We start from the raw sequence: 26,951 nt of genomic DNA, 5'->3' as shown, positions 1-26,951 counted from the left end.
ACAAGTTGAATTCCTGCTGTTTTCATTCTCATTGTGGCTATTCTCATTGTAGACTGGGATACAGTATTTAGTTCTTTTTCTCATGAGAAGAATGGCATAATGCATCTTCTAATGCAAAATCTTTTCATTTTAATTACATGACAGTAGTTAAAATTATAGTTACAGTAATAAGTCTAAAAAATAAGTCATCTGCTGCTGTAGCCTATCCACTTAGAGGTTTGACAACTGTTGTTATGCAAGATTATTTGCATTACTGTCACCTTCCTGTCAGCTTGGGCCAGTTTGGCCCTTCTCTGGCGTTTTTGCCTGCATAACTGCTCCTCCTTGGATATTCTATGTTTTTCAGATACTCAAACCACCCTGTCTGGTACCAACAATCATCCCACTAGCCACTGATCTGAAAAACAGCTGAACCTCTTGACCACATCTGGATGCTTTTCTGCATTTAGTTTTGCTGCCGCATGATTGGCTGATTAAATATTTGCATTGACAAGCTGGTGTACATGTCTAATAAAGTGATGACTGAGTGTATATCTCTCTTGGCATAATCAATGTATGAAGACATAATTATTACCTTATTTTTTTAATTTTTTTTCAAACAAGCAATGATCATTAACAGTGGCAGCTAGTGTAAATGGGCTAACAGGGCTAAGCCGTCCCTGTCTTTTGAAGAATCTTTTTAAAATTACCCTTGTGTAGGTCTCATTTGTCATCTTATATCATTTCAATAAATTTATTAAAGCAGTTTAGTTTGAATTATGGTGAAACCAAGAACAACAGCACCATCTAACGTTCATAAGAAAACCATAAGATATGACCAATATTTTAGCTACAGGGCTACTTTTTCTCAACCTCCAGGCAGCATATTACAGTGTTAAGTGTGTAACGTGTTTTACATACAGTCCCCTCCAAAAGTATTGGAACAGCAAAGTGAATTCCTTAGTTTTTGCTATACACTGAAGACAATTGAGAGAAACCTGGAAGGGGGTGATTGGGAGGAACGGCCTGCCTGATCTGAACCCAAGCGGTGTTTTGTTATTGGACTTCTGTGCTGGTCATGGATTGTCGATAACAAACACCATGTTCGAGCATAGGGTAGCTCATAAGTGTACCTGGTACCAGAGCACCTTAGGCCAAAGATCGATGATCGACTTTGTGGTCGTATCATCAGACCTGCGGCCGTATGTCTTGGACACTCGGGTGAAGAGAGGAGCAGAGCTGTCAACTGATCACCACCTGGTGGTGAGTTGGATCAAGTGGCCGGGGAGGCTGCCTGCCAGACCCGGTAAACCCAAACGTGTAGTGAGGGTGAACTGGGAACGTCTGGCGGAGGCCCCTGTTCGCGAGGTCTTCAACTCCCACCTCCGGAAGAACTTCTCACGCATCCCGGGGGAAGCTGGGGACATGGAGTCCGAGTGGGCCATGTTCAAAGCCTCCATTGCAGAGGCGGCAAGCCGGAGCTGTGGCCAGAAGGTCATCGGTGCCTGTCGGGGCGGCAACCCAAGAACCCGCTGGTGGACACCAGCGGTGAGGGAGGCCGTCAAGCTGAAGAAGGAGGCCTTTCGGGCTTGGCTGGCCCGGGGGTCCCCTGAAGCAGCAGACAGGTACCGGGTGGCCAGAAGGGCTGCAGCTTCGGCAGTCACTGAAGCAAAAACCCGGGTATGGGAGGAGTTCGGGGAGGCTATGGAGAAGGACTTTCGGTTGGCCTCGAGGAAGTTCTGGCAAACCATCCGACGACTCAGAAAGGGAAAGCAGGGCTTGTCTCAGGCTGTTTTCAGCAGGGGAGGAGAACTGCTGACCCGGACTGGGGATATTGTCGGGCGGTGGAAAGAGCACTTCGAGGAGCTCCTGAACCCGAACAACACGTCCTCTGTGGAAGAGGCAGAGCCTGAAGACTCGGGGGAATCTGAACCTATATCCCTGGCGGAAGTTGCTGAGGTAGTCAAAAAGCTCCTCAGTGGCAAGTCGCCGGGTGTAGATGAGATTCGCCCTGAGATGCTGAAGGCTCTGGACATTGTTGGGCTGTCTTGGCTGACACGCCTCTTCAGTGTCGCGTGGAGATCGGGGACAGTACCTGTAGAGTGGCAGACCGGGGTGGTGGTCCCCATTTTCAAGAAGGGGGACCGGAGGGTGTGCTCCAATTACCGGGGTATCACACTCCTCAGCCTCCCTGGGAAAGCTTACTCTAGGGTACTGGAAAGGAGGCTCCGACCGACGGTCGAACCTCGGATTCAGGGGGAGCAATGTGGCTTCCGTCCTGGCCGTGGAACAGTGGACCAGCTCTTTACCTTGGCAGGGTTACTGGCGGGGTCATGGGAGTTTGCCCATCCAGTCCACATGTGCTTTGTGGACTTGGAGAAGGCTTTCGACCGTGTCCCCCGGGGAACTCTGTGGGGTGTACTGCGGGAGTATAGGGTACCGGGGCCGTTGTTACGAGCCATCAGGTCCCTGTATAACCAAAGTGAGAGCTGTGTCCGCATTCTCGGCACAAAGCCAAGCACGTTTCCGGTGGGTGTTCGACTCCGCCAAGGTTGCCCCTTGTCACCGGTCCTGTTTGTGGTATTCATGGACAGGATCTCAAGGCGCAGCCGAGGTGAGGAGAGTGTCCGGTTTGGTGACCTCAGAATCGCATCTCTGCTTTTTGCGGATGATGTGGTTCTGCTGGCTTCATCGGACCGTGACCTTCAGCACGCACTGGAGCGGTTTGCAGCCGAGTGTGAAGCGGCCGGGATGAGAGTCAGCACCTCCAAGTCCGAGGCCATGGTTCTCTGCCGGAAAACGGTGGATTGCTCCCTCCGGGTTGGGAACGAGTCTTTGCCCCAAGTGAAGGAGTTCAAGTATCTCGGGGTCTTGTTCACGAGTGAGGGTAGAAGGGAGCGTGAGATCGACAGGCGGATCGGTGCAGCGTCAGCAGTAATGCGGGCGTTGCACCGGACCGTTGTGGTGAAGAAGGAGCTGAGCCGGAAGGTCGATCTACGTCCCAACCCTCACCTATGGTCACGAGCTTTGGGTAGTGACCGAAAGAATGAGATCGCGTATACAAGCGGCCGAAATGAGCTTCCTCCGTAGGGTGGCCCGGCTCAGCCTTAGAGATAGGGTGAGGAGCTCGGACATCCGGAGGGAGCTCGGAGTAGAGCCGCTGCTCCTTCGCGTCGAAAGGAGCCAATTGAGGTGGTTCGGGCATCTGATCAGGATGCCTCCTGGGCGCCTCCCTTTGGAGGTTTTCCAGGCTCGTCCAACTGGTCGGAGACCCCGAGGGAGACCCAGAGCCCGCTGGAGAGATTATATATCTCTCCTGGCCAGGGAACGCCTCGGGATCCCCCAGGAGGAGCTAGAATGCGTTGCTGGGGAGAGGGACGCCTGGAATACCCGGCTTTGCCTACTGCCCCCGCGACCCGACTCCGGATAAGCGGGTGATGATGGATGGATGGATGGATGGATGAAGACAATTGAGTTTGAGATCAAAAGACGCAGGGTCCCCGGATTTGCCATTCTCTGAAAAGCTTGCAAGCTCTAGTGTGGCTATGATGTATTGCAGTTTTGAAAGCCTTTGGTGCCAAAAAGCTAATTTCCCCATTGAACCGTACTTTTGAACACAAAAATGTATTCACACTGAACTAATTACTCTCCAGTGACCAATTGTTTTCCTGGGCCACACAGAAGAACATCTAGGATTCATCTGTTTCCAATTTGGTCCAGCCCTTGCTTTGGGCACACCCACGCAAGAACGAGTATGAGGCTATGAATGACCCGAGTGGCTACGCTGAAAAAGAGTTGAGCTGAAAGAGTTTTTATGAAAGGGGTAGAACAAATCTCGCAATGTGATTGGTTCATAGCAGTGATAAAATGTCTATAAACCACTGCTGTGAGTTCCGTTAAATGCTAGCCGATGCACTTCAATCACTTGCGCTAATGTTGCCCAGAATTTGTGAGCAAGAAGGGACGCAGAGCTACACGCTGCCACTTGATTCAGAAACTATTTGATGCAGGTCTTGATTTTTGAGAGAGATTTGTGTCCATAAGCAGGCAGAAGTGTGAGAGTTTAGGGTGACCAAAATTTCACTTGTGGAACAGAGAAAGCAGAGCAGCGCTTCTCCAAATAATAAAATGAGTAGATTTATGCAACGTGATCCCACTAATGTTGGACAGTGTTTCAGTGTTTGCATACTGGTTATGGAATGTATTGAAATCACCACTCAAATTACATACAATGACGATGCCGGTCACAAACACCTCAAAGTTTTGTGTGCCGTATTTAAGTATTTCAAACCACCATCAAAGGTACAACAGGTAATTTTGGACTTTTAACGGTCAAGAGAGGAATTGCTGCAAGAAACACCCTCAAACCACAACACAGTTTATCCCTCCCCCTTCTCTAACACCCTCCTACCATGCTCCACGTGAGCCGGCCAAACTCGGCCATGGCAGGACCTGGGAATCGAACCGGGCTCCTGCTCAATATCACCTCAAGCTGGGCAGGAAAACCATCAACAATTGTAAGGCATCCCCTCTCATTTGCACAGACAAAATTCCTGGGCATTCAACATTATGAACATATGAACATATTACATTTATTTTGGGAGTGGTTTCGATATGTGAGCTTCTAACAAACTCTCATCCTGTAACAGACCCTAGGCATTTACAAAGAAACCCTATCTGCTTCTTCAAAGACTGTCACAACATGGACCTGCCATCTTCTCAAGTCCATAGACATTATCACATGTGCAAGGTTCACTGCTCAACACTGATCACCCAGTGCTTTGCTTCCTTTGGAAAGCCAACAGTAAGATGCTTGAAGCTGCATCAAGCAATCAGAAATAGCAATACATTTAGTCTTTATGTGCTCTACTTGATGAAGGGAGCTTTATCAAATTATTGCAACACTCATGTGAGAGAGTTTTAGACTGAAGCTGTTGTTTAATTCATGGTTTGATTCATTGTCGGTGTTTTTCAGTGATTGCTGTTTGCAGTTGATTGTAATTACCACACATCACATTTTACTAGTATAATTAGACTTGAGCATTAGCTGTTCACTAAAAAAATAAAGATTCTAAATAAGTTCATACTTATGAATCAAAAATGGCATCCTCATTGTTTGGTGCTTTGCCTATATTTAAGCCATAAATATGAGCTTTGTCTGCAAGGAATGATAACCCAAGGAGCCCTTCGTAATTTAAAACCTTTCTATCCCTTGCAGGGCTAGGTCAGTCCCAGTCATAATTAGCTAATGCCTTTGCCTTGGCAAGTAGGTACAAACCTTGAGACTAGTGGAGAGTAAAAATATTTTGTGCTCAGAGCATTATTGGCAAAATAACTGAAAACCAGCGACCATAATCACTGACATAATGTTCACTCACACCATCATTGCAGAGATCCGAATTACCCCATAAAAATACAGCTTTTTTATTGCTCATTTGTCTGCATATTCATAAGGAATCACTTCTGTCAGAGCTCAGCGCATCACTGCATTGGGACATCTCACAGGGCTATTTGTCTTGTCTTTTTGTTCAGATTGCTCAAGGTGAACATGGCATGGCCATCCGGTGTGTAGTACGCTGAACCTGCCTGTTTAAGGATGCACACCACGTTGGCGTTATCTGTGAATGTGAGTGATGACACAGGCTGTAATGAGGCTTCCAGTTGAGTAAGCAGACATATAAGCAGATGGCTGAGCAGTGGTTAAGTGCACTCAATGCTTCCAACAGCAAACATTGTGTGATGTGTCGCATCATTACAGGGTCCATGATGAAACCTGGCATTGAAATAGCATGGCAAGGGGCTTGAATGACACCTACTGTTTATTACCTCAGAGTTGTAGGCTGAGGTAAAGGACACTTAGCCTGAGGCCTTGAGGGACGCCAATGGACCTGTGCTGTTCCATTTGTATTGCTAAATAGTTTTTACAAATTTAATAAAAACCCTATTTAATTGTATAGGTGTTTTTGCTAGCTGTGACTGTGACAAGATTCTGTCTTATATTTCAGTTGTCATGTCTAATGTATGCCAGTCTGAATTACAGAATTAGATACATTGCTAAATAATAACTGTAATTGTAATCATATCTCCACCTCTCTCCTCATAGTCAGAGAAACAGTCAAGACACCACACATCACATGCAGCAGGTGTGCTTTCCTTAAGTGTCCCTTGCATCCCATTTCCATGAGTGGTAAACTGTTCAAGAATGTGTAATGCTGTGGCATTCCCTTCTGTAAAACATCCATCCATCCATCCATTATCTTAACCCGCTTATCCTGAACAGGGTCGCAGGGGGGCTGGAGCCTATCCCAGCATACATTGGGCGAAAGGCTGGAATACACCCTGGACAGGTCGCCAGTTCATCACAGGGCACACACACCATTCACTCACACACTCATACGTATGGGCAATTTAGACTCTCCAATCAGCCTAACCTGCATGTCTTTGGACTGTGGGAGGAAACCGGAGTACCCGGAGGAAACCCACACAGACACGGGGAGAACATGCAAACTCTGCACAGAGAGGCCCCGGCCGACGAGGATTTGAACCCAGGACCTCCTTGCTGTGAGGCGGCAGTGCTACCCACTGCACCATCCGTGCCGCCTTCTGTAAAACATATGCAAGTGTAAATGTATCATGAAGTTCTGACAACCATGTGTGAGTTATTTGCATTTTTTGCATTCTTGGACTGGTTCATTTGGCTTACCTGCAGCAAGCACTCATAATCTAATAGAAATACTTATTTCATGCACCATCAAGCACATAAGAGTCAGAGGCAAAAGTGACCTACTGAGCTGGAACTTATATAGTGCAAAGCAGCAGGTGCATGTGATGGTGAATACATTAACCGCCTGAGACCAACCGGGTTGGCACCAGGCAATAATGCACTCCTAATACTCTCCTAATCAAACATTAATAAAAACATTGTAACTGTCATTTACACTTTAATGTTTTTTTTAAATCAAAGCAAGCCAGTCCGTTAGGCATGTAAATGGGGGTGGGCTTACCGTGAATCTACCAATGCAAAGCAAAGCTGCATCTATCTATAACTTCGACGGACAAAATTGAGTTCCATCGAAACATTAATCCTTGTAGCTTTCTTTTGACACCCGAAGCACAGTTCTAAACCAATAGAGCTGGACATACCCTATCAAGAATCTAGGAAGTCCAGCTGTCTCCCACTTTGCCTCTGTCAAGAAAGGAGTTCCATGGCACTTGTCCTCTGACCTCTCATTAACAATGAGTTTCTGCCTGCAGAACTGCTGCTCACTGGATGTTTTTTGTTTTTCAGACCATTCTCTGTAAACTGTTGTGTGTAGGATCCACATTTCCCACAATCCCACAGGACGATTCCGAAACGTCCACCCCGCATGACGTCTAGCTCAGTTCAGCCAATCCTGTAATGGCGGGAGCAATAAACTTTCCCGTATAAGAGCAAGACATGTTCTCAGGATCCCCCTCTTCTTCTCTTCTTCCAACTTATTACTTGCAAAAATGCAAGCCTTTCAAACAAGTGTCCAGGCAAACAACCAAATACAGGCCACAACGCCAGAGAGAGGAAGGAGCATTCGCAATGCAGCAATGAGCTAACGTGAGCTAGCTATAGAATGGCGAAAAAGCTGTGCTTTCAAACCCCAGCTTCCAGGTGCACCAAATTCAATAATCAGCGCCAGTTCAGTTCTCCTTAGCAGAGAGAAAAACCCAGAGTGGATCGCGAACCTGGGTCGTAACACCTCCCCCACAAAGACCTCCGTGGTCCGTCAAAACCATTTAACACCAAATTTACATATACAATATGTCACAGTCGGGTCTAGAACCCGGGTCTTTGGTGTGCTAGTCAGAGACCAATCCCCTAAACCACCAAGGAATGCGGATGACTCAATTGCGGAGCAACTGCAGGTATAGTTCAATGATTTATTTTCACAAAATTCAAAATTCAAAAAGATATACAAAAAAATGCAACTAAATCCAAAGGGCAATCCAAGTAATACAGAGCACAACAATCCAGGGTCAAAAACAGAAGAGGCAATCAAGGTTCTTAGTTGACAGATGATCAGACAAAGTTACTCACAGAGGGTTCAGTGAAGACTGAAAAGACATGGTGAAAAGACCGGGCTTAAATACAAGCGACAATGGGCTACACAAATCACATGACTGAATAACAGGTGGGTTAAACAAGACAATTAGGCAGTGAAACAAAAATCAAATACAGTGACACCTAGTGGATAACAACCAAAAGTTCAACGTGACGCAATATTTACACACAAAAACCAATAACAAAGATACTTCCCTTTTTATTCCCGTCTACTTAACCCACGCTTCTTTTGTTCTAAAGTTTCTCCAACCGCCAGCTCAAACTCCACCCTTGCAGTTGCGCACCCAACAAGGCGGAGACAAACAGACAAGAGAGAGAGACAAGGGAAAACAGGGACACGAGCCAAGGAACAAATCGAGAACAGTCCATGCTGAATCGACTTGATGGACACGAAGGGAAAATGTTAATCATGTACGTTAAACAGGCGCTCGACTGAGCGCGTCCGCTAGGATATTCGCAGTGCCTTTAATATGTTATGTGCTTGAAGGAACAGAGACCAGCGCATCAGCCGCTGATTTGGGTTTTGCATAGTCCGTAAAAAGAGGGTTATGGTCCGGACACCGAACCCACATACAACCCAAAGTGCTGTAAGGCCCAAATCGAAGCCAGGGCTTCCTGTTCTATAACAGAATATTTTTGTTGATAACTATTGAACTTCCGGGAAAAGAAGCACACCGGATGTTCAATGTTCTGGTCATCCTGTTGCGGTAGGACGGCACCGGCACCAATTCCGCTGGCATCCACCTGCAGCACAAAGGGCTTGTCAAACCGCGGAGTGGCCAGGACCGGTTCACAACACAACAGGGTTTTTACCGTTTGGAATACTTTATTACACAGGACATCCCACACAAACAGAGCCACCACCATGGAAAAATTCCTGCAAAAGGAGCGGTAATACCCCACAATCCCCAAGAACCTCATAAGTTCTTTTTTATTTACAAAGCGAGGCACCTTCGTCTACACCGTGATCACATTCGGCTTTGTCTTTACTAGACCGAGTCATTGACCGAGTAAAAACACACGAGGGAAATACTTCGGGGAACTGACAACCAATCTCATCCTCCTCCCCACAGGCGGCAGGATTCTCCACCACCAGGAGGGGCACCGATACCTGATTACCCGCCAAATCATTTCCCAAAATAAGGGAAACACCGTCTACTGGGAATTCATCACAGACCCCCAGGACAACATCCCCAGACACCAAACCTGAGGAAAGGGAAACATAATGAAGAGGCACGGTTGACTGGCCAGTCACACTCCGAATAATCACACTGTGTCCAGTGTACGAATCGGGAGTGAACGGTAAAACATTAGATAAAACCAGGGACTGCGAAGCCCCAGTGTCACGCAATATTTTTACAAACCACTTGGGCCCTATTCCCAGTGACACAAACCCCTCCGAAACAAACGGAGAATAATCTGCGCTTTTACTACACATTGGATTAACTGATTATTTTTCTGCAGTATCCACCTTGGGCACACGGAAAGGACGAGGAAAACGATTGGTAGAGACCAGACCTACTGGTTTTGACTCGAAGCCCGACCTATAAGACTTGGGGCTTTTGGGACCACGGCACTCATTCCGCCAGTGCCCCTGGTTATGACACACGTGACATATCCTAGTGGGAACAAACTTTCCATCAGTCCCCATAACATCTTTGGCCTTGTACACTGACTCTTCTTGGTTGCCAGATTGACCAGGGAACGGTTTGGAAGGGCGAGAGCCATCACGCTGAGAATGACCTCATCGGTAGTTCCCCCCTCTAACCTTACGGATCAGCATGAACTCGTCAGCTAACGTAGCAGCTACGGAAGCTGTTTGGGCTTTCCGCTCCGTTACGAACGTGGCGACCGAATCAGACACAGAACTTCTAAACTGCTCGAGGGCAATTAAATCCCAAGGTGTTTGGCGTATCTGCACCAGCATGTAGTAGCATGTCCCGAACAAACTCAACATGCGATTGTTTGTCCCGGCGTTTCCAGGTTCGGGAACAAGCTCATAGGCTTTCAACACTGCTTCCTTGATTGTACTAAAACAACGAGCTTGTTCAAGAGTCAATGCCGCATACGCTTTCCCGACCAGCACCGACTGCAACATAATAACCCGTTCCTCCTCAGGCCAGTTCTGTCCACAATTCGCTCGAACAAAACAAAGAACGTGTCAGGATCTTTTTCTGAGAATTTAGGGATTAGCCGCAAGTTATGCACGAATGAGTTAAGGCCAGGCACTCGGGGAACTTCAGCAATTGATAACACTGAAGAATCCAGCTTACCGTCCATGTTCTCCCCGTGTCTGTTCAAACGTTGTTCCTGGTACGATTCTTCACTTTTAAATTTCTCTTCGGCTAACGCTAGCTCTTTTTCTTTGAGAGCCTCATTTGATTTGATTTTAGCGAGTTCAATTTTTTCCTTGCTTTCTAATTCAGCAAGCTTCAATTTAAACTCCAACTCGCTTAATTGAGACATTTTATCCGTTTTTAAAAGGCCACGTTCTATTGCTAATGTACTTAAATAGGCTCTGAGTTTGCCAATCTTTTTATCTGCAACCTCGCTCACTTTACCCCAATAACAGGCCAACAGCAGCAACTCGTCTTTAATGAAATTCCCCACAAAAACTCAGACGGCCAATGTCAACTAAAAAAAGAAAGGTAGATGCTGAATGCAGGGTTTTCAAGAAGACATGGACTGCTAAGTATTTATTTACTGAAGTCAGAGGTAAAGCGGTGTGTTTGGTTTGCGGAGACCAGAGTGCCGTGTTCAAGGATTACAATTTGAGTCGACATTACGAGACGAAACATTCGGAGAAATCTAAAAACTTGAATGATGCTGAAATGGCGCGGATATCGGAAGAGCTACAAAAGCAACAAGGGTTTTTTCCAAGCTTCACACATCCAGGGATGCAGCAACCAGGACCAGCTTTGTAATATCCCACAAAATCGCTAAAAACAGTAAGCCATTCTCAGATGGAGAGTTTGTAAAAGAGTGCTTGGTGGACTCTGCAGCACTAATATGTCCTGAAAAAAAAGAAGCATTTGAGCAAGTCCTGCTGTCCAGGCACACCGGTGGCAAATTTTGTGGCAAATTTTGACTTTTTCTCCTTGGCTTTGGACGAGAGCTGTGTTGTCCGTGACACAGCCCAGTTACTTGTATTTGTCCGTGGGATAACGGACTTCAAGATTACGGAGGAGCTGGCAGCAATGCGCTCAATGAAAGGGACAACGACGGGGAGCGATCTGTTCACGGAGGTAAATGCATGCATGGACACACTGGGACTGAAATGGGACAGACTGAGGGGTGTCACAACGGACGGTTGTCCAAATCTAACAGGGAAAAATGTCGGGCTGTTGAAACGTATGCAAGATAAAGTGACTGAAATCAATGCAGATCAGAAAGTGGTATTTTTGCATTGTATTTTACATCAGCATGTGTTGTGCAAGTCAGTGCTTAAAATTCACGATGTGATTGATGTTGTAACTAAAATAGTAAACACGAGCATTGAATCACAGGCAGCTGTCCGATGGCTCAGCCTGGGCATCTGGGATCTGAAAGCAGAGATCCAAGAGTTTTGTGAGAAGAAAGGCAAAGACATCCCAGAGCTCTCAGATGAGAAGTGGATGGCAGATTTTGCATTGCTGTTGATGTGACTGCACTGATGACTGCACTGAACACCAAACTGCAAGGCAAGGGCCTTTTCGTCCATGAAATGCACAACCTGGTGAAGGCTTTCATGACAAAGTTACAGTTTCTTTCAAGGCAACTGGAGAGCAAGAATTTCACTCACATGCAAACACTGAAAGAAGTCACACCATCAGATGATAATCTCTGCAGGTACTCATCTATGTTAAGAGCACTGGATGGTGAGTTTTCATGGCGATTTGAAGATCTCAGAACAATGGAGAGTGAAATGCACTTGATTTCCTCTCCATTTACCTGCAATGTGGATGATGCACCTAGTGATGTCCAGCTGGAACTCATTGACCTGCAGTCTGATGCAGTACTGGCAGAGCACTTCAAGTCATGACCACTGCTGAAATTCTACTCTTCTCTTAAGCAAGAGAAGTTTCCAAACATGAGGAGACATGCTCAGAAGATGTTTGTTCTCTTTGGCTCTACCTACATATGTGAACAAACATTCTCAGTGATGAAGTTTAACAAGTCCAGGTACAGATCCTCTCTCACTGATGATCATCTGTCAGCTGTAATTCGCATCTCCACCTCAGACATTCAACCTGACTTTGATGCACTTGTTAAAGACCAACAGAGACTAGATTTCTCTCACTGAACAAGAAAAAAGAACTGAAAAACACAGAATGAGTGATGACTGTGAATGTGATTAAACTACAAATGTAGGCATCATTATTTTATAATATGATGTATCTTACTGAATGTGGCTGAAAATGGTCACTAATATAATGAATCAAAAACTGTACAAATGTTTACATTTCGTTAACCATTGTTTTGGGAAAATGTTTTGAGTAAATGTCATTTTTTCTAAGACAACCTCTCTTTTTCATTGCTCAATTATAACATATACTCTTACCAGTCTTACCAACTTATCAAAACAATGCTATTTACTGCTTTATATAAAGAAACACAATTAATATTATGCAGACTTTAGTTCAGCCTTTCGGTCCGGCCCTCCATAATATTTTTTTGTTCTCATGTGGCCCCATGTAAAAAATAATTGCCCACCCCTGCCCTAGAGGGAAGTACAATTTCAACTGCTACCTGTACAACAAAGATTTTTTTTTTTTTTTTTTGAACAAAGAAACAAACAGAGCAAAAGTGACCAAAGTTCACTATCCAAACACTGCTTACCTAGCTAACTAAAAATACCGATATACAAAGCAAGTCACAGAAACAACAATTAAGGTTCACAGGGAGGTAGGGAGGGATGGGGAGAGGTGCTGCTTGAAGAGGTGTGTCTTCAGCTTGCGCTTGAAGGTGGGGAGAGATTCTTCAGTTCTAACCTCAACGGGGAGTTCGTTCCACCAACGTGGAGCCAGAACAGACAGTAGTCGTGAGCGTGAGGTGGAGGTTCGGAGAGGGGGAGGTGCCAAGCGGCCTGTGGAGGCTGAACGAAGAGGTCTGGCAGGGGTGTAGGGTCTGATGATTGTTTGTAGATAAGCTGGGGAAGACCCCTTAACTGCTTGGAAGGCTAGCACCAATGTTTTGAATTTGATGCGAGCCATGACAGGCAGCCAGTGTAGGGAAGTAAGCAGGAGGTGTGAGTATTTGGGAAGGTTCACTAGTAGGTAGTGCCCCCTGGCCGCCTCTTCTGGGCAACCTATCCTACTTCCTCATATAAGCCAAACAACCTTCAATCGCCTGACTCCTACCGCTGCCAGCCAAACGCCCAGAACATTAATTTACACGAAACTGACGCAATGTTTACGGTGCAATTTACTTTTTATTTTATTTTTTACACAGAATATTTCTAGTTCTTATGAACCCAGAAATTCCTACAATTTTTACTTCCCCCATGACATTTAACCATAAACACTCCCTACAGAGCACATACGATATGTTGTACTCGCACAGGAATGGTAGCTGAGCAATACATGCCCAGAACCAGACTACCACGGTCCAAACACAACTGAACTCACCGAGTCCTTACTACCAAGGGTGGGCACACAGGCTCGCAGGCCAAATTCAATAATCAGCGCCAGTTCAGTTCTCCACAGCTCCGCCCACCTCTCCATTCCTGCAAGCAGAGCACACAAGCAGAGAGAAAAACCCAGAGCGGATCGCGAACCTGGGTCGTAACACTACGCAAGTAGTCTTCTCACAGCTAACAATAATTAACACACCCACTTTTACTTTCCTTTGTTCAAGGGACACACACGCGCACACACACACCCTACTAACTTGCCCTACTAACTTCCTGTTAGTTTATCTGTTCTCTGTTAATAAATATATTTAATTAAATCCGGTGTCTGATTTGGCGTCACATAGACATGAGAGCCGAGTTAAAGCAGTCTTTCGAAGAACTTCCAACCTTCAGGTTATCGGTATGTTTAATCATTAATATTGGTTATTTTAATTATTAATTAAAATACTAAATTTGTGGTTAGATATTTCTGATAACAGTAATTTTATGAGACTGATTACTTTTTGCAGTTATACTGCTACATAACATTAATTGGCGCCCCGGTTTCGTAGAGAGTAAAATCCCTACATTATTTGGTGGCCCGTGCGAGGACCCTACATTATTTTGGTCCCCCGTGTGAGGACCCTACATGTGCATGAAAATCCTAGGAGATCAGCAGTTACAGAAATACTCAAACCAGCCCATCTAGCACCAACAATCATGCCACAGTCAAAATCACTGAGATCAAATTTTTCCCCCATTCTGATAATTGATGTTTTGAATTGATGCATTAACTGAAGCTCCTGACCCGTATCTGCATTTTATGCGTTTAATACTTGGCATTGTCTGTTTTCCAATTTCTGCTTATATCAATATTTTATGCCTTCTGTGATGTGTGAAACTGTTTTTGGTTGTTTTCTCATGCCAATATCTTGGAGTGACAGAAATATGAATAAAAATTCTTGTGTTGGCTGTGTGTTGGCACACATAATACAATGAAACGATTGTTTCGTGTTTTGGTCATGTAGGTGACACTGTTCTGAAAATTAGCAATGGTTTGATAGTGAAGGTAAAGGCAGACTAAAGTTATGAGATAAAAACTAAGAAGAGGGGGAAATCAGCACTTATGCTTAGGTCTCAGGGGGTTAATAACAATTTTTATTTAGCTAATGCATTCTAAAATCAGTTAAACGTCGCATCTATAAAGTTTTGAGTAATGAAAGCAGAACATAAATTAAGACCGGCTAGTCCAAAATGTAACACATTGGTATTGGGACTAGCAGCAAACTGGTGGGCAGTACAACTAAACCTTACAGCAATGACATCATAGCCAGCCCAAATCCTAGCGAGGTAGCAACATACACTTATATAGAATATAAAGTATTTATTCATTAATTATCAAATATAATTAATATAGAGTGGGCTCCGGAATTATATGCACCCTTGATAAAAATTAAGAAAAAAGGCTGCATATAATAAACAACACATAAAATAATCTATATGTAACGCCTAACAATAATTTAATTCTTAATGTCCTTGTTAGCTATGATATGATCTTGGCAAAGTTATAACACAGCATCTTTCATATTCAGTGTTTCCTGCAATGGTTTATAGTTAAGGCGGTGAGACGGGTGCGTGGGGGTTGGACCCAAAATGCACGACTCAGAAACAATAGTAATATAAAGACCCCTCAGGGCTTTATTCGGGACGAATCCCAGGGGAGTAGTCAACACAAGCAAAGTCCATACACGTAGATCCAGCCAAACAAAAAGTAAACAAACAAAAAGCACGGTGCCGAGGGAAGAGGCAAACTCGTAGTCGGTAGACGTGCAGGGAGGTCCGGTAGCAGGAGAGCTGTCAGCGAGGCAGATGAACAGACGGACGGCAGGCAGAGGCGTAGTCGTGGACGAAGCGGGAGTCGAAACCATGAAACAATCAGCGAAGCAAAAGTACAAAAACGGTAGGCGAGGACGGAGTCAAAAAACAAACGATGGTCACAAAACAGAAATCAATAAACAATGGTCGGTAACAGGCTTGGATCGTAACGTGTAATCAATAGTGGTAAATGCTCAAGAGTTGCGTGGTAAACAGAGGCAGACAATTTCGCGAAGAACAGTTGCGTGACTGGGCTATAAATGCGGGTGTAGACAGGTGTAGACAATTAGTTAGAGCGTAGCAAGGAAATGGAAAACAGGTGCGATGGATGACAAGTTTAACAAGGAGATTAGTAATCGTTAGTAATAAACCTATCCTGCCCTAGCATTAGTAAATTAGTAAATGACATGCACGAGAAACGTAAGGTAACATGAACACATGATTAGTCTTGTTAGTTTCTACCCAATCCTGATCTAGCGTTAGTAGTTTTAGTAAATAGACAAATAGAAACACTAGGGGAGTGAAGGACAGAACGAGAGAGAGAGAGAGAGAGAGAGAAGGCGGAACGCAAGGTTTGCGGAAAAACATGTAAAAGTGTATGCATAACAACGACCAGTTAACGTAACAATAAACATGCATCGAAACATAACACAAAGCGAAACTAAGACGATAATCACTCAACATAACCAGGTAATATAATCGTAACGAAACATAACTAGACATGACGAGAAAATAAATCGTAACAAGAAATAAACTAAACAACATGACGAACCTAGACTAACATAATACATGATAAGACACTACGTGACTAAGACAACATGAATAAACATAAAACATAGCGAGACAGACCTGAAACGTGACAGGCGGTACGTTAGCCTAAACTAACATTGGATTAAAAAATGAAAATCGATTAAAAAGAAAAATATGAAATAAGAAATCCGATGTCGAACAGCGGCATTTGCCGGTTTAAAATAACAGTGCGAGTTTGTCATTGAATCGTGGTATACCAGTGCTGTGTGACCAGTATACACTACATTATATAATTATATAATCAGTGTGGTGTTTTTGAGATTTGTCTTGAAATTGGATTACCACAGCAAAATGAATAACTACCTTGGAAATGTAGCTTGTATTTTCATTCCATTCACCTGCCAAAGCACAGTACTGTGAGGTTCAAACCACTTCTTTTTTTTTTTTTTTAAGAAACCTCATCTTGTCTTCACCTTGACAAGGTGATGTTTGGTCACAACAGGCATATTAATGTACTTGTCAAAAAATCTAAAGCATTTTTCATCTTAACCCTGCAGTACAATTTCAATAATTTTCATACCACTGTAGTATTAGCATAGTGATAATCACGTATTTTCACTTTATTTGAGAAGCTGAATAAATTCAATAGGATCATTCACACTTGAAAAGGAATGTGACTTCACTGTTAACTACGTATAACTAAAATACTTCTGTGTCAGCCTTTACTTTCTGGCACACTGGCTTTTGGCATATTCATTTCATTTTTTTCATTTTCCCATGAGTTCCCCATCTCCCAGTTGTACTGCTGGCAGTGAAACTGAGCTGAATTGATGTGTGTGTGCGTGTGTGAGTGACAGAGAGGAGAGAATATATATCATTGCATATATATTTTTTAAATAAGTTTATTTGTAAGCTCACACACTCAAGCTGTGATTATGAATAAAAAGTTCAAGAAAATAACTAGGCCTGCATGTCTGGCTTAAATATGCAAAAAGGCTGCAAAACTGCACTTATATTTCTTCATTTTACACTTACAAGTCTGCTTCAAAGATCGCATTTTTGCTCATTTTTAGCATTTTTATCTAGAACATTTTATTTACCCTCTCAACCATCAGATAAATAAGAATATCCTGCTGCCAAATGGAAAATGGAAGAAAAGGCAAGTAATAAGCCATCTGAACACCTTAGTATGGTATAGCAAAGCTATTGTTTAGAAAACAAGAGGAATGGTTCACCAAACATCAAAATGAACTTGTGAAAATGTGTTTGCATAGACAAATGTAACATTGAGATTTAATTGGAATGAAAGTTAAGAACAAATGTTTTCACAAAAGTGGATGAGAATGTACAGAAGTGAATATTGATATTACAGCTAGGAAATGTCATTGTTTCATAAAATTCATAAAATTAAATGCAATGTCTTTTTGATTTAGTGGTCCCAATTTCTTCATCATTTCCACGTCCCCACATATTTGATCAATTCTTCATCTGAAGCTAGATTTTGTCCTTATTCAATTTAAATATTAACACATATTTTGTGGGCGTGTATGTGTGTTTGTTTTGTTGGTTCCAATTATTTAATGACATTAAAACAATTATGTGATGCACGTACACCCGTCTGCCCTACACAGGATTGGCTCAATGGAGTGTACCTATTTAAATTAAGGTCAGAAAAATATAAGGATTGAGGTGTGGGAAGTGAGCTGCACAATTGTGGTTGTGGTTTTTCCTTGTTATCCTGAGAGCAGGTGAACTCTCTGTGGGCTCTTGGGTTACTGCATGGGCATTAGACTCCTGACCTAACTGGGTTGGTCACCTGACCCCAGTGTGCATCCTGCCAGCTTTAGTGACAAGAGCTGCCATTGTGGTGCACCCTGAGATCCTGGGACCTGTGGACAGCCAGTTTGGCAAGAATGTTTCCTTTACCTGTAACAATTCAAATATCTCCAAGGGAAGAAAAGAACAAGTGATAAAGTTGGTCTTCAATGCATATTTCAGCTCCTGAAATACAAAGTCCAGGAAATCATATCCTCCTGAGACCCCTGGAGAAAAAGTTTTTCTTACATTTTTCAGCATAATGCAAATGTCTTTGACATATGAATAGTGGGTAGGGCCTCCATTTGCTCTCAAAACAGCCTTAATTCTTTGTGGCATGGATTCCACAAGATGTTCAAAACATTTAAGATTCTGTTCCATATTGACATGATTTCATCATGCAATTTCTGCCTATTTCAGCTCCGAATCTCCCGTTCTACCACATCCCAAATGTGTTCTATTGGATTCAGTTCCGGTGACAGGGAAGACCACTGAGGAACATTGAACTCATTGTCATGTTCATGAAACCAGTTCGAGATGACTTTTGCTTTGTGACACGGTGTAATATCATGCTGGAAGTAGCCATTAGAAGATTGGTGCATTGTGCCCATGAAGGGATGCACATGGTCAGCAACAATACTCTGGGCTGTGGCATTCAAGCAATGATTGATTGGTATTGGTATTAATGGGTTCAAAGTGTGCCAAGAAAACATTCCCCACACCCATACACTACCCCCACCAGCCTGGACTGTTGACACAAGGCAGGTTGGGTCCACGGATTCACGCTGTTGGCGTCAAATTCTGGCCCTATCATCATATATTCCCTATAATTTCATATTAGTCTTTCACATTGCTGTGGTATTTTAGCCCACTTTTCTTTGCCAAACTGTTTTAATTCAGACAAAGTCATAGGTTTGGTATGCCATGATCAAAGGAAACTCCTGAAGACTAAATATCAGTATGTAAAGAGTTACAATGCTATTTCTAAGGCTCTGGGACTCCACCAAACCACAGTGGGAGCCATTATCTCCAAATGGAGAACAAAATTCCTCTAACAGCACAGTGACTAATCAAGGAAGTCACACATGATCCCAGAAGAACAAAGACCTGCAGGCCTCTCTAGCCTCAGCTATATTGCTATATCAGCTATATCTGACTACAATAGGAAAAAGACTGGGTAAAGAAGGGATTCATGACAGAGCTACCCCTTTTCACTATGGGACAAATTTCTACAAGTAAATAAACAAAATGAGCAAATTGACATTTTTCTTCAAATTCATACATCATATGGAAAGTTAAGCATCACCCAAATGATCCAGCGATCTCATACAGCATGCAACAACCTAGAGAGGTAGAGCGAGAGAGATATGTGAAATCATTAGTCTTGTAGCAAACAAACCTATGTATCCTGTTAACTCCATTACTTTTGTTAACGGTTGTTATAGGTGCATAAATTAAAGAAATAGAGAAAATGGCTTTCCTTAGTTGCTACATGATGGCACTAGCAACAAGAATAAACAATATGCAACTTGCTTTACAGTTATGGAATATAAAAATAGTAACTCACTATAGATATAACGATACATAACTTATGGCTGAGCTATTCACATTCAAAGCTGTTATATAGCGCCATTGGAAGGCTTTGTGAAAGGAGCAATACACACTCTGGGACCAGACATGATGCAAGGGGGTTTGGTGAGATCACTGCATAGAACAGCACCCCGGGCACCTTGAAATCATGGTCGCAGGCAGGACGATGCGCCTTGGAGAAAGTGTGCCGTTCTCAGGATCAGCTGATCCATTAGCAACAAACTATAATCCACCATTATCCTCACTGGTTTCGGTAAAAAGGATTGACAAATAACGGTGAATTAAATCAAAACACCTTTCAGCCAGAATTGTGATTTTATTATCACAAGAGTTGCTGAAACTACTCTGAAAGTGTACAAAACTATGAATTACTTCATACTGAAAGTAGTTCAACTAAAGTCAAGCTACTCTGTAGAGTTTTGTCAAGAGAAATGTCACTTGCAAAACAACAATTACTAAAAATAAATGTGTTAACTACTGTAAACAAATAAGCATGATCATATTCCACAGACATGACACGTGTTAGCAATGCCCTCTTTTTGCACATGGGAGAACTACAATGCAGCTCAGTGGGGACAAGCAGAGCAATTTGCTCTTGACGTTTGGCAACTATAATAGAGTGAAGTGTTTCACACTAATTAGGATTAGAGGGGTGATATTTGGTCAAAGGGGTGTGGGAAAAATAATTTTCAGGCCACAACATATAACTACAAAAAATATAACCTACTAGTTTGCTGTAACAACGTGTAGTTATACTACTCCCCAACAATGATATAAGTAAATGATTAAACATTTTAATTGCTGGTCATAAAATGGCAACCCTTGCCCTGTGCTTTGTTATGTGTTTTTGTGTGCATTAAGATATGATGTAGAGATCATGACCTTTATTTATGATCAATTGTATGCTGCCTCAGCTATTATCATGTAGGTAAGCACTAAGAAAGCTCAAATTATGGGATAATTGTACTGCTGTAGAGTGTAACAGGATAATAATGGAAGTTTCAGGTCAATAACAAGGGTGGATGATTGCTTTTCAAACTGTGCCATTTGTAAGTGAAGCTCAAGGCATTTCTTCCTCAGACAGGAAGATCAGACATCATTCAGGTGCCTCATTGAGTTTCAGTCAGAATCAGGATTTATTACTTTCAGTCAATGACAGTTCATCTGGCAGAAGTAAATATTGATCTTCATTATTCTTATGGCTGTAGTATCACATTTTTTACACCCCAATGCATTTAACTACTGTAATTTTGTCTCAGGGAAGTGCAGGCATTTCTAATGTGGTTAGATGGTCAGGAGATGTGTTAATAAAGTCCCCCACATATTCTTGCTCTAGTCACAAGTCTCAGTTTTAGGATAAACCATAAGGCACACAGGGTAATAAATGCACTAAAACAGAGTTATGTTTGAGCAAACTGAGGTAATCAAATGCTTCTATCTTAATATGTCCTATAGATTATATGATGTATTCTCTGTCATACTATTCTGTTGCATGATTTTTTTCCATCAAATGTGAAATGAAAGCTTTCTGAAAAAAATCCCACAAAAATATTGAAGTTAGTGTTCTGTGTGCAAATTATAATTAGACCATGTTTGTTTGCCCAAGTTGAACCCAATCCACAACAACTCAGCTCCTGAATATGACACCATATGACTTCCTACTAGTATATGAGAAAAATATGTATGCTAATCGAAATGTACGAAAAAGTAAAAAGAAAAACTTTTCTTTGAATTTCCGCATAAGCAGTTGTAAAACCGGCGTGAAGAATTTTAGGTGTACCGGGTATTACAAATAGGAAGTTGGGAATAAGAAACCTTGTTTAAAACCTTGAATTTAACCAAGATGAAAAAACAAACAATCAAAATCAGACTTGGCCATCGGCCAAGCTTCTCTATTTTGATCAGAATTGAACCAAATGCACTCCATGAGTCTTTATTAGACTTATTTTTTAGACTTCTACTGCTGTAGCCTATCCACTTAGAGTTGTGATGCGTTGTGTGTTCAAAGATACTCTTCTGCATATCAGTGTTGTAATGTGTGGTTATTCGCATTGCTGTCACCTTCCTGACAACTTTGAACAGTCTGGCCATTCTCCTTTGACGTCTCATTAACAAGGCATTTCTGTCTGCAGAACTGCTGTTCATTGGATTGTTTTTTGCACCATTCTTTGCAAACTCTAGAGACTAGTGTGTGTGAAAATCCCAGGAGATCAGCCGTTTCTGAGATACTCAAACCACCCTGTCAACCACCAACAATCATTCCACAGTCATAGTCACTCAGATCACATTTTTCCCCCATTCTGATGGTTGATGTGAACATTAACTGAAGCTCCAGACCCGCATCTACTTGGTTGTATGCATTGCACTGCTGCCACACAATTGACTGATTAGGTAATCGCATGAATAAATGTAATAAAGTAAAAATGTTTCTACTAAAGAGCTTGGTGAGTGTATATACAGTATATAGTAGAAGTAAAATGAAAGTAACTTTGACCTGAATAAAGAAATCTGACAGTCACAAACAATATATATATATATATTTTTCTTTTTTGAATATAAAGAAATTCAACAACAGAGAAAAGTTACTTCAACCTGAAATAAAAACAAGCCTAGTAGCAGTCAAACCCTTGTGTCTTTCAACAATGGAATCAGTCAGTAAGGAATAGTATTATTATTATTATTATTATTATTATTTTAAGATGAGCACCCCAACTGGACGGATATACAGGCAACGACCCAAGCTAACGGAATATCGACTATGAGTGCAAAATGTGTATGTGGCAAAGTCTGCAAAAACCCACGTGGCCTGAAGATTCACCAGGCCAAAATGAAATGCTTGAGGGTGGAGCAGGCGGTACAGCACACAGGACCAGTTCCTGGTGAGACGCAGGAGGAGCCAGGCCCGGAGTCACCCCACAGTGCCCGGAACCTCCAAGTTCCACAGGCTTCACCCCAATGCAAATCAGAACATCGGCGGGTCAAGTGGCCTGCAGCCAGCAAGGAGAGTGAGTGGCGCCAGTTTGACGAGGATGTGGACGGGGTCCTTGAAGCCACTGCCAGGAGTGATGCCGACCAACGGCTCCGGTCAATATCAGTGATCATTATTAACATCGCTGCTGAAAGGTTTGGCACAAAGGAGAAACGTGTGCCCAGGAACTCTGGTGGGCCAAACCGACGGCAGTCAAGGATCAGCCAACTAAGGCAGGAGTTGAGGTCTCTTAGGCGGCAGTTCAAGGAGGCAAGGGAGGAGGACAAGACAGCATTGGCAGAGCTCCGTAAAATCGTGAGGAAGAAGCTCATGACCCTCCGCAGAGCAGAATGGCATAGGAGGAGGGGGAGAGAGAGGGCCAGGAAGCGTGCTACCTTCATCGCGAACCCCTTCAGATTCACCAAACAACTGCTTGGGCAGAAACGCAGTGGCCACCTGGAATGTTCCAAAGAGGAGATCGACCACCATCTCCGCAACACCTACAGCGACAACGCAAGGGAGCAAGATCTGGGGAACTACAGGGCCTTGATAACACCACCAGAGCCCACTTCTGAATTCAATAACAAGGAGCCCACCTTGAAGGAGGTTCAGGAGATTGTCAGATCTGCCAGAACGGGCTCAGCTCCTGGCCCAAGTGGAGTGCCTTACATGGTCTACAATAGGTGTCCTAGGCTCTTGCATCGACTATGGAGGATCCTCAAGGTGATCTGGAGGAGGGGGAAGGTAGCCCAGCAGTGGAGATTCGCTGAGGGTGTGTGGATTCCAAAGGAGGAGAACTCAAGCAACATCGAGCAGTTCAGGACCATCTCACTCCTCAGTGTTGAAGGCAAGGTATTCTTCAGTATCGTTGCCCAACGCCTGACTGAGTACCTCCTGAAGAACTCCTACATCGACACCTCAGTGCAGAAGGGGGGAATCCCAAATGTGCCAGGGTGCATCGAGCGCACAGGGGTTGTCACACAGCTGATCAGAGAGGTGCGGGAAGGCAGAGGAGACCTGGCTGTTCTCTGGCTGGACCTCGCCAACGCCTATGGTTCCATACCCCACAAGTTGGTGGAAACAGCGCTGGACCGGCATCATGTTCCAGGCAAGACCAGGGACCTCATTCTGGACTATTACAACTGCTTCAGTCTGAGAGTCACCTCTGGAACAACAACATCTGCATGGCATAGGCTAGAGAAGGGTATCATCACTGGGTGCACCATTTCAGTGATCCTGTTCGCCTTGGCCATGAACATGCTGGTCAAGTCAGCTGAAGTGGAGTGCAGAGGCCCCCTGACCAAGTCTGGTGTCCGACAACCCCCAATCAGAGCATTCATGGATGACCTGACGGTGACGACTACATCAGTGCCGGGATGCAGATGGATCCTTCAAGGCCTTGAGGGACTCATCACCTGGGCTCGGATGCACTTCAAGCCAGCAAAGTCCAGGTCCTTGGTCATAAAGAGGGGGAAAGTGTTAAGCGATAAGTTCTGCTTCTCCCTAGGAGGTGTCCAGATTCCATCGGTCACTGAGAAGCCGATCAAGAGCCTGGGCAAGACCTTTGACTGCACCCTGAAGGACACAGCATCACTCCAGGTGACCAGCGGGGAGTTGGAGACATGGCTGGCCGGAGTGGATAAGTCAGGGCTGCCAGGGAAGTTCAAGGCCTGGATTTACCAACACGGCATCCTTCCACGACTCCTCTGGCCCTTGCTGGTATACGAGGTCCCACTGACTATGGTTGAGGGCTACGAAAGGAAGATCAGCCACTTTCTCCGTAGGTGGCTGGGCCTACCACGAAGCCTGAGCAGTATCGCCTTGTACGGGCATAACAACAAGCTACGGCTCCCCTTCAGCAGTCTGACCGAGGAGTTCATGGTCACTCGTGCAAGAGAGGTGCTGCAATACAGAGACTCCACCGACACCAAAGTCTCGACAGCCGGCATAGAAGTGAGGACTGGGAGGAAGTGGAGGGCGCAGGACGCAGTCGACCAGGCCGAGTCCCGGCTGCGGCACAGCTTGTTGGTGGGATCAGTGGCGTCTGGACGGGCAGGGCTTGGTAGCATTCCAAGAACTCGCTATGATAAAGCACGAGGCAAGGAAAGACGTCAGCTGGTCCAGGAGGAGGTGCGATCAGGGGTTGAGGAGGTGCGCTCCAGTAGGATGGTGGGGATGCGGCAGCAGGGCGCGTGGACCAGATGGGAGCAGGCAATTGTCTGAAAGATCTCTTGGGCAGAGCTCTGGAAGGCCGAGCCACTCCGCATCAAGTTCCTGATTCAATCGGTGTACGATGTCCTCCCCAGCCCATCCAACCTCTTCTGCTGGGGTATGGTGGAAACACCGGCATGCCTACTGTGCCAGAGAAGAGGATCACTGGAGCACATCCTCAGCTGTTGCCCAAAGGCCCTGGGAGAGGGGCGCTACCGCTGGCGTCACGACCAGGTACTTAAAGTGGTAGCAGATGTCATCTGCAATGGGATCACCCAGAGCAAACAGCACCGCCCAGCAAAGCAGGCCATCACATTTGTCAAGGCGGGGGAGAAGCCGCAGCCTCAGCCAAGAGTGTCAGCTGGGCTGCTCGTCACTGCACGAGACTGGCAGCTCAAGGTCAACCTGGGGAAGCAGCTCAAGTTCCCAGACACCATCGCAGTGACCACGCTCAGGCCAGACATGGTCCTGATGTCTGAAAAAGCAAGACAGGTGGTCCTGCTGGAGCTGACTGTTCCCTGGGAAGACCGGATGGAGGAGGACTTCGAAAGAAAGAGGGCAAAGTATGAGGAGCTGGTAGGCGAGTGCCGGAGGCAAGGGTGGCGGGCACAATGTCTGCCAATTGAGGTGGGTTGCAGAGGCTTCGTAGGCCAGTCCCTCTACAGGGCCCTCAAGCTCCTTGGAATCACCGGGCTGCACAGCAGAAAAGCCATCAAGAACACCACAGAGGCCGCAGAGAGGGCCTCGAGATGGCTGTGGATCAAGAGGGGCGATCCGTGGGCAACATAGGCTACTTGGACACGAGTTTGGGCCTGATCAACCCTGGCTGGGTCGCCTGGGTGAGGGTGTATGATTGTTGAAAGACCCGAAACACCCAATGACCCCAGGTAACATTACTGATGATGTGTCCAAGTGCATCGCAAGATGTGTGAAATAACTAAGTACCGGCGACCTGTCCGGGGTGTGTTCCTGCCTTTCGCCCAGTGTGTGCTGGGATGGGCTCCAGCCCCCCTGCGACCCTGTTCAGGATAAGCGGGTTCAGATAATGGATGGATGGATGGATGGATTATTTTAAGTACCTTACGTACAAGTCTTAGAAAACATGCTAATTCAGGAGGAGCAGGATGAAAATATTTGTCAACAAATATATCCACCATTGTAGCCTACAATATAATGCTAAGCTGATCCTGAACATCATTATTTGTGAAATCACAAAGAACAAAGTTATGAATAGTTACTACTTACTTAAAACTGTCTTTAGATAGTTTTAGAGGAGTACTTGAAGCGTAGGCCTATTAGAAATATGTCACTCTGCTGCCCCCTACTGTCGGAAAAGCATTTCAGTCAGCTCTGGATTAGAGTGCTCACTTTTGCCACCTGGTGGTGGTTGTGCGAACCACAAGTAGTTACTGTGGGAAATACAAAAAATATATGTAAATTTGCCGTGTCCAACAGATCACCTCAGGCAGAAGCACCAAATGAAATAATAAACCTGTATAGGCCATGACTAGCTGGATGTTAGCTATAGGGGCAGTTTTTAAGAAATTGTCTTGCTGGCTTGCTAGCTAACTGTCTAGTTAGTTTTGCATCAGATGTAATTTTACAGTATATCACACAGCAGGGTTACTGGGTTAGCTGGATAAGCTCACCAAGTATTCCGATTTAAAAAAAGGTGGTACAATGTAATCTTATTCTAGGTGTTCCTGTGCTGCATGCATATTTATGTCGTCTTCGGTGGAAAGCATCTGTGAGTATGACCTCTGACTCACGCAGAAGCCCCCTCACCTCTTGTTTGCCACCTTCAGCCTGGATGTGCAGGCATTGCGGACAGGGCACTCCAAGGACACAAGTAGTCTGTCCACCCAAATTGCATCTTTCAGCTAACTGCACCAGTTAACTAGTTCTTGCCCCCGAATACAACGCATCTTCTAACCATTGTAACGTGACCATTGCCGATCACAATGGCGCCTTGAGCAATGCTAATTTCACAATGCTACAAAGCTAATAGCAGCATCCTACTTCCACCTTCAGAAGTTGGAGAATTTTGTCACAAAACATGATGTATTGAGCTAATTTTCAGT

The 26,951-nt window shown here is 44.4% G+C and overlaps 1 pseudogene; it reads left to right on the top strand.

The window, feature by feature from the left end:
- Window positions 1-22,114: 22,114 nt before the first annotated feature.
- On the top strand, window positions 22,115-25,686 carry LOC133137704 (uncharacterized; annotated as a pseudogene).
- Window positions 25,687-26,951: the final 1,265 nt, after the last annotated feature.

The sequence above is a fragment of the Conger conger genome, chromosome 9, assembly GCF_963514075.1.
Source record: "Conger conger chromosome 9, fConCon1.1, whole genome shotgun sequence".
NCBI lineage: Eukaryota > Metazoa > Chordata > Actinopteri > Anguilliformes > Congridae > Conger > Conger conger.
This window is presented reverse-complemented; position numbering and strand designations above follow the sequence as displayed.